Source organism: Cervus elaphus, unplaced genomic scaffold, assembly GCF_910594005.1.
Source record: "Cervus elaphus unplaced genomic scaffold, mCerEla1.1, whole genome shotgun sequence".
Taxonomy (NCBI): domain Eukaryota; kingdom Metazoa; phylum Chordata; class Mammalia; order Artiodactyla; family Cervidae; genus Cervus; species Cervus elaphus.
The window spans coordinates 2,888,164-2,896,912 of NW_025316779.1; positions in this window are offsets into that span (position 1 = coordinate 2,888,164).

An 8,749-nucleotide genomic window follows, 5' to 3' on the forward strand; every position below is an offset into this window, starting at 1 on the left:
ATACCACCTTACCACAAGCACCTCAAGAGGAGGCTTCTCTCAGCTCTAAGTATGTGAGAGGGATCCTGAGTTTGCGGCCTCAAGTGGAATGGACACCGCGATTCCCTGACTCGAAATAAGGCCGGATATCCCTGCAGTGACTTCAATGCAGGCTCGTCTTGCATCTCCCAGGACGAAAGGATGTCTGAATCCCCTGTGGAAAGCACAGAGAAAGACTGAGTTCCCCACCTCATCATGACCGGAGGCCTCACATCCTTTGAAAACTCCAGAGGTACGCGGAGATCAGTGCCTCCAAAGGAGACGATGCCTGACTCCTCGTGAAACTTGATAGGAGTCCCAGGATTCTTGTGGCACGTGGAAAGGGACCCTTGGTCTCCCGCCTCAGCTGGAGAGGCGTTCCAATTGCCCTGCCAAGCCTCGAGGAGAATCCCGAGTTGTCCCTCGCAACTAGGCAGGAGTCCTGACGTGGCTGAACAAACACGTGGGTGGAAGGGCCATCCCAGTCGTAACTCGAGAATATAACCCAGGTTCCCGCCGCAACTCGAGAAAAACCATGAGACTTCCCCCTCGATGCGAGATGAGGCCCGATTCCCCTGTACTGCGTGCAGAGCAATTCCGTCTTGCACATCACACATGAAAGGAGCCTTGATTTCCTTGATGGCACTCCAGAGAAACCCCAAGAACACTGTTTCAAGGATAGAGGGATCCTGAGGTCACTGTAGCAACACGAAAGAACTCTGTGGACCAAAAATCAACTCGAAAAGAGAGGTTAGTCCCTGGATTCGTCTCCAGAGGAATACCACCTTACCACAAGCACCTCAAGAGGAGACTTCTCTCAGCTCTAGGTATGTGAGAGGGACCCTGAGTTTGCAGCCTCAAGTGGAATGGACACCGCGATGCCCTGACTCGAAATAAGGCCGTATATCCCTGCAGTGACTTCAATGCAGGCTCGTCTTGCATCTCCCAGGACGAAAGGATGTCTGAATCCCCTGTGGAAAGCACAGAGAAAGACTTAGTTCCCCACCTCATCGCGACCGGAGGCCTCACATCCTTTGAAAACTCCAGAGGTACGCGGAGATCAGTGCCTCCAAAGGAGACGATGCCTGACTCCTCGTGAAACTTGATAGGAGTCCCAGGATTCCTGTGGCACTTGGAAAGGGACACTTGGTCTCCCGCCTCAGCTGGAGAGGTGTCCCAATTGCCCTGCCAAGCCTCGAGGAGAATCCCGAGTTGTCCCTCGCAACTAGGCAGGAGTCCTGACGTCGCTGAAGAAACACGTTGGTGGAAGGGCCATCCCCGTCATAACTCGAGAATATACCCCAGGTTCCCGCCGCAACTCGAGAAAAACCATGAGACTTCCCCCTCGCCGCGAGATGAGGCCCGATTCCCCTGCACTGCGTGCAGAGCAATTCCGTGTTGCACATCACACATGAAAGGAGCCTTGATTTCCTTGATGGCACTCCAGAGAAACCCCAAGAACACTGTTTCAAGGCTCGAGGGATCCTGAGGTCACTGTAGCAACACGAAAGAACTCTGTGGACCAAAAATCAACTCGAAAAGAGAGGTTAGTCCCTGGATTCGACTCCAGAGGAATACCACCTTACGACAAGCACCTCAAGAGGAGGCTTCTCTCAGCTCTAGGTATGTGAGAGGGACCCTGAGTTTGCAGCCTCAAGTGGAATGGACACCGCGATGCCCTGACTCGAAATAAGGCCGGATATCCCTGCAGTGACTTCAATGCAGGCTCGTCTTGCATCTCCCAGGACGAAAGGATGTCTGAATCCCCTGTGGAAAGCACAGAGAAAGACTGAGTTCCCCACCTCATCATGACCGGAGGCCTCACATCCTTTGAAAACTCCAGAGGTACGCGGAGATCAGTGCCTCCAAAGGAGACGATGCCTGACTCCTCGTGAAACTTGATAGGAGTCCCAGGATTCCTGTGGCACTTGGAAAGGGACCCTTGGTCTCCCGCCTCAGCTGGAGAGGCGTCCCAATTGCCCTGCCAAGCCTCGAGGAGAATCCAGAGTTCTCCCTCGCAACTAGGCAGGAGTCCTGACATGGCTGAACACACACGTGTGTGGAAGGGCCATCCCCGTCGTAACTCGAGAATATACCTCAGGTTCCCGCCGCAACTCGAGAAAAACCATGAGACTTCCCCCTCGCCGCGAGATGAGGCCCGATTCCCCTGCACTGCTTGCAGAGCAATTCCGTGTTTCACATCACACATGAAAGTAGCCTTGATTTCCTTGATGGCACTCCAGAGAAACCCCAAGAACACTGTTTCAAGGCTAGAGGGATCCTGAGGTCACGCTAGTAACACGAAAGAGCTCCGTGGACCAAGAATCAACAGGAGATGAGAGGTTAGTCCCTGGCTTCGACTCCTGAGGAATACCACCTTACCACAAGCACCTCAAGAGGAGGCTTCTCTCAGCTCTAGGTATGTGAGAGGGACCCTGAGTTTGCGGCCTCAAGTGGAATGGACACCGCGATGCCCTGACTCGAAATAAGGCCGGATATCCCTGCAGTGACTTGAATGCAGGCTCGTCTTGCATCTCCCAAGAAGAAAGCATGTCTGAATCCACTGTGGAGACCACAGAGAAACACCTAGTTCCCCACCTCATCGCGACCGGAGGCCTCACATCCTTTGAAAACTCCAGAGGTACGCGGAGATCAGTGCCTCCAAAGGAGACGATGCCTGACTCCTCGTGAAACTTGATAGGAGTCCCAGGATTCTTGTGGCACGTGGAAAGGGACCCTTGGTCTCCCGCCTCAGCTGGAGAGGCGTCCCAATTGCCCTGCCAAGCCTCGAGGAGAATCCCGAGTTGTCCCTCGCAACTAGGCAGGAGTCCTGACGTGGCTGAACAAACACGTGGGTGGAAGGGCCATCCCCGTCGTAACTCGAGAATATACCCCAGGTTCCCGCCGCAACTCGAGAAAAACCATGAGACTTCCCCCTCGATGCGAGATGAGGCCCGATTCCCCTGTACTGCGTGCAGAGCAATTCCGTCTTGCACATCACACATGAAAGGAGCCTTGCTTTCCTTGATGGCACTCCAGAGAAACCCCAAGAACACTGTTTCAAGGATAGAGGGATCCTGAGGTCACTGTAGCAACACGAAAGAACTCTGTGGACCAAAAATCAACTCGAAAAGAGAGGTTAGTCCCTGGATTCGTCTCCAGAGGAATACCACCTTACCACAAGCACCTCAAGAGGAGGCTTCTCTCAGCTCTAGGTATGTGAGAGGGACCCTGAGTTTGCAGCCTCAAGTGGAATGGACACCGCGATGCCCTGACTCGAAATAAGGCCGTATATCCCTGCAGTGACTTCAATGCAGGCTCGTCTTGCATCTCCCAGGACGAAAGGATGTCTGAATCCCCTGTGGAAAGCACAGAGAAAGACTTAGTTCCCCACCTCATCGCGACCGGAGGCCTCACATCCTTTGAAAACTCCAGAGGTACGCGGAGATCAGTGCCTCCAAAGGAGACGATGCCTGACTCCTCGTGAAACTTGATAGGAGTCCCAGGATTCCTGTGGCACTTGGAAAGGGACACTTGGTCTCCCGCCTCAGCTGGAGAGGCGTCCCAATTGCCCTGCCAAGCCTCGAGGAGAATCCCGAGTTGTCCCTCGCAACTAGGCAGGAGTCCTGACGTCGCTGAAGAAACACGTGGGTGGAGGGGCCATCCCCGTCATAACTCGAGAATATACCCCAGGTTCCCGCCGCAACTCGAGAAAAACCATGAGACTTCCCCCTCGCCGTGAGAAGAGGCCCGATTCCCCTGCACTGCGTGCAGAGCAATTCCGTGTTGCACATCACACATGAAAGGAGCCTTGATTTCCTTGATGGCACTCCAGAGAAACCCCAAGAACACTGTTTCAAGGCTCGAGGGATCCTGAGGTCACTGTAGCAACACGAAAGAGCTCCGTGGACCAAGAATCAACACGAGATGAGAGGTTAGTCCCTGGCTTCGACTCCTGAGGAATACCACCTTACCACAAGCACCTCAAGAGGAGGCTTCTCTCAGCTCTAGGTATGTGAGAGGGACCCTGAGTTTGCGGCCTCAAGTGGAATGGACACTGCGATGCCCTGACTCGAAATAAGGCCGGATATACCTGCAGTGACTTCAATGCAGGCTCGTCTTGAATCTCCCAAGACGAAAGGATATCTGAATCCCCTGTGGAGACCACAGAGAAACACCTAGTTCCCCACCTCATCGCGACCGGAGGCCTCACATCCTTTGAAAACTCCAGAGGTACGCGGAGATCAGTGCCTCCAAAGGAGACGATGCCTGACTCCTCGTGAAACTTGATAAGTGTCCCAGGATTCCTGTGGCACGTGGTAAGGGACACTTGGTCTCCCGCCTCAGCTGGTGAGGCGTCCCAATTGCCCTGCCAAGCCTCGAGGAGAACCCCGAGTTGTCCCTCGCAAGTAGGCAGGAGTCCTGACGTGGCTGAACAAACACGTGGGTGGAAGGGCCATCCCCGTCGTAACTCGAGAATAAACCCCAGGTTCCCACCGCAACTCGAGAAAAACCATGAGACTTCCCCCTCGATGCGAGATGAGGCCCGATTCCCCTGCACTGCGTGCAGAGCAATTCCGTGTTGCACATCACACATGAAAGTAGCCTTGATTTCCTTGATGGCACTCCAGAGAAACCCCAAGAACACTGTTTCAAGGATAGAGGGATCCTGAGGTCACTGTAGCAACACGAAAGAACTCTGTGGACCAAAAATCAACTCGAAAAGAGAGGTTAGTCCCTGGATTCGTCTCCAGAGGAATACCACCTTACGACAAGCACCTCAAGAGGAGGCTTCTCTCAGCTCTAGGTATGTGAGAGGGACCCTGAGTTTGCAGCCTCAAGTGGAATGGACACCGCGATGCCCTGACTCGAAATAAGGCCGGATATCCCTGCAGTGACTTCAATGCAGGCAAGTCTTGCATCTCCCAGGACGAAAGGATGTCTGAATCCCCTGTGGAAAGCACAGAGAAAGACTGAGTTCCCTACCTCATCATGACCGGAGGCCTCACATCCTTTGAAAACTCCAGAGGTACGCGGAGATCAGTGCCTCCAAAGGAGACGATGCCTGACTCCTCGTGAAACTTGATAGGAGTCCCAGGATTCCTGTGGCACTTGGAAAGGGACACTTGGTCTCCCGCCTCAGCTGGAGAGGCGTCCCAATTGCCCTGCCAAGCCTCGAGGAGAATCCAGAGTTCTCCCTCGCAACTAGGCAGGAGTCCTGACATGGCTGAACACACACGTGTGTGGAAGGGCCATCCCCGTCGTAACTCGAGAATATACCTCAGGTTCCCGCCGCAACTCGAGAAAAACCATGAGACTTCCCCCTCGCCGCGAGATGAGGCCCGATTCCCCTGCACTGCTTGCAGAGCAATTCCGTGTTTCACATCACACATGAAAGTAGCCTTGATTTCCTTGATGGCACTCCAGAGAAACCCCAAGAACACTGTTTCAAGGCTAGAGGGATCCTGAGGTCACGCTAGTAACACGAAAGAGCTCCGTGGACCAAGAATCAACAGGAGATGAGAGGTTAGTCCCTGGCTTCGATTCCTGAGGAATACCACCTTACCACAAGCACCTCAAGAGGAGGCTTCTCTCAGCTCTAGGTATGTGAGAGGGACCCTGAGTTTGCGGCCTCAAGTGGAATGGACACCGCGATGCCCTGACTCGAAATAAGGCCGGATATCCCTGCAGTGACTTGAATGCAGGCTCGTCTTGCATCTCCCAAGAAGAAAGCATGTCTGAATCCACTGTGGAGACCACAGAGAAACACCTAGTTCCCCACCTCATCGCGACCGGAGGCCTCACATCCTTTGAAAACTCCAGAGGTACGCGGAGATCAGTGCCTCCAAAGGAGACGATGCCTGACTCCTCGTGAAACTTGATAGGAGTCCCAGGATTCTTGTGGCACGTGGAAAGGGACCCTTGGTCTCCCGCCTCAGCTGGAGAGGCGTTCCAATTGCCCTGCCAAGCCTCGAGGAGAATCCCGAGTTGTCCCTCGCAACTAGGCAGGAGTCCTGACGTGGCTGAACAAACACGTGGGTGGAAGGGCCATCCCCGTCGTAACTCGAGAATATACCCCAGGTTCCCGCCGCAACTCGAGAAAAACCATGAGACTTCCCCCTCGATGCGAGATGAGGCCCGATTCCCCTGTACTGCGTGCAGAGCAATTCCGTCTTGCACATCACACATGAAAGGAGCCTTGCTTTCCTTGATGGCACTCCAGAGAAACCCCAAGAACACTGTTTCAAGGATAGAGGGATCCTGAGGTCACTGTAGCAACACGAAAGAACTCTGTGGACCAAAAATCAACTCGAAAAGAGAGGTTAGTCCCTGGATTCGTCTCCAGAGGAATACCACCTTACCACAAGCACCTCAAGAGGAGGCTTCTCTCAGCTCTAGGTATGTGAGAGGGACCCTGAGTTTGCAGCCTCAAGTGGAATGGACACCGCGATGCCCTGACTCGAAATAAGGCCGTATATCCCTGCAGTGACTTCAATGCAGGCTCGTCTTGCATCTCCCAGGACGAAAGGATGTCTGAATCCCCTGTGGAAAGCACAGAGAAAGACTTAGTTCCCCACCTCATCGCGACCGGAGGCCTCACATCCTTTGAAAACTCCAGAGGTACGCGGAGATCAGTGCCTCCAAAGGAGACGATGCCTGACTCCTCGTGAAACTTGATAGGAGTCCCAGGATTCCTGTGGCACTTGGAAAGGGACACTTGGTCTCCCGCCTCAGCTGGAGAGGCGTCCCAATTGCCCTGCCAAGCCTCGAGGAGAATCCCGAGTTGTCCCTCGCAACTAGGCAGGAGTCCTGACGTCGCTGAAGAAACACGTGGGTGGAGGGGCCATCCCCGTCATAACTCGAGAATATACCCCAGGTTCCCGCCGCAACTCGAGAAAAACCATGAGACTTCCCCCTCGCCGCGAGATGAGGCCCGATTCCCCTGCACTGCGTGCAGAGCAATTCCGTGTTGCACATCACACATGAAAGGAGCCTTGATTTCCTTGATGGCACTCCAGAGAAACCCCAAGAACACTGTTTCAAGGCTCGAGGGATCCTGAGGTCACTGTAGCAACACGAAAGAGCTCCGTGGACCAAGAATCAACACGAGATGAGAGGTTAGTCCCTGGCTTCGACTCCTGAGGAATACCACCTTACCACAAGCACCTCAAGAGGAGGCTTCTCTCAGCTCTAGGTATGTGAGAGGGACCCTGAGTTTGCGGCCTCAAGTGGAATGGACACTGCGATGCCCTGACTCGAAATAAGGCCGGGTATCCCTGCAGTGACTTCAATGCAGGCTCGTCTTGAATCTCCCAAGACGAAAGGATATCTGAATCCCCTGTGGAGACCACAGAGAAACACCTAGTTCCCCACCTCATCGCGACAGGAGGCCTCACATCCTTTGAAAACTCCAGAGGTACGCGGAGATCAGTGCCTCCAAAGGAGACGATGCCTGACTCCTCGTGAAACTTGATAAGTGTCCCAGGATTCCTGTGGCACGTGGTAAGGGACACTTGGTCTCCCGCCTCAGCTGGTGAGGCGTCCCAATTGCCCTGCCAAGCCTCGAGTTGAACCCCGAGTTGTCCCTCGCAAGTAGGCAGGAGTCCTGACGTGGCTGAACAAACACGTGGGTGGAAGGGCCATCCCCGTCGTAACTCGAGAATAAACCCCAGGTTCCCACCGCAACTCGAGAAAAACCATGAGACTTCCCCCTCGATGCGAGATGAGGCCCGATTCCCCTGCACTGCGTGCAGAGCAATTCCGTGTTGCACATCACACATGAAAGTAGCCTTGATTTCCTTGATGGCACTCCAGAGAAACCCCAAGAACACTGTTTCAAGGATAGAGGGATCCTGAGGTCACGCTAGTAACACGAAAGAGCTCCGTGGACCAAGAATCAACAGGAGATGAGAGGTTAGTCCCTGGCTTCGACTCCTGAGGAATACCACCTTACCACAAGCACCTCAAGAGGAGGCTTCTCTCAGCTCTAGGTATGTGAGAGGGACCCTGAGTTTGCGGCCTCAAGTGGAATGGACACCGCGATGCCCTGACTCGAAATAAGGCCGGATATCCCTGCAGTGACTTGAATGCAGGCTCGTCTTGCATCTCCCAAGAAGAAAGCATGTCTGAATCCACTGTGGAGACCACAGAGAAACACCTAGTTCCCCACCTCTTCGCGACCGGAGGCCTCACATCCTTTGAAAACTCCAGAGGTACGCGGAGATCAGTGCCTCCAAAGGAGACGATGCCTGACTCCTCGTGAATCTTGATAGGAGTCCCAGGATTCTTGTGGCACGTGGAAAGGGACCCTTGGTCTCCCGCCTCAGCTGGAGAGGCGTTCCAATTGCCCTGCCAAGCCTCGAGGAGAATCCCGAGTTGTCCCTCGCAACTAGGCAGGAGTCCTGACGTGGCTGAACAAACACGTGGGTGGAAGGGCCATCCCCGTCATAACTCGAGAATATACCCCAGGTTCCCGCCGCAACTCGAGAAAAACCATGAGACTTCCCCCTCGCCGCGAGATGAGGCCCGATTCCCCTGCACTGCGTGCAGAGCAATTCCGTGTTGCACATCACACATGAAAGGAGCCTTGATTTCCTTGATGGCACTCCAGAGAAACCCCAAGAACACTGTTTCAAGGCTCGAGGGATCCTGAGGTCACTGTAGCAACACGAAAGAGCTCCGTGGACCAAGAATCAACACGAGATGAGAGGTTAGTCCCTGGCTTCGACTC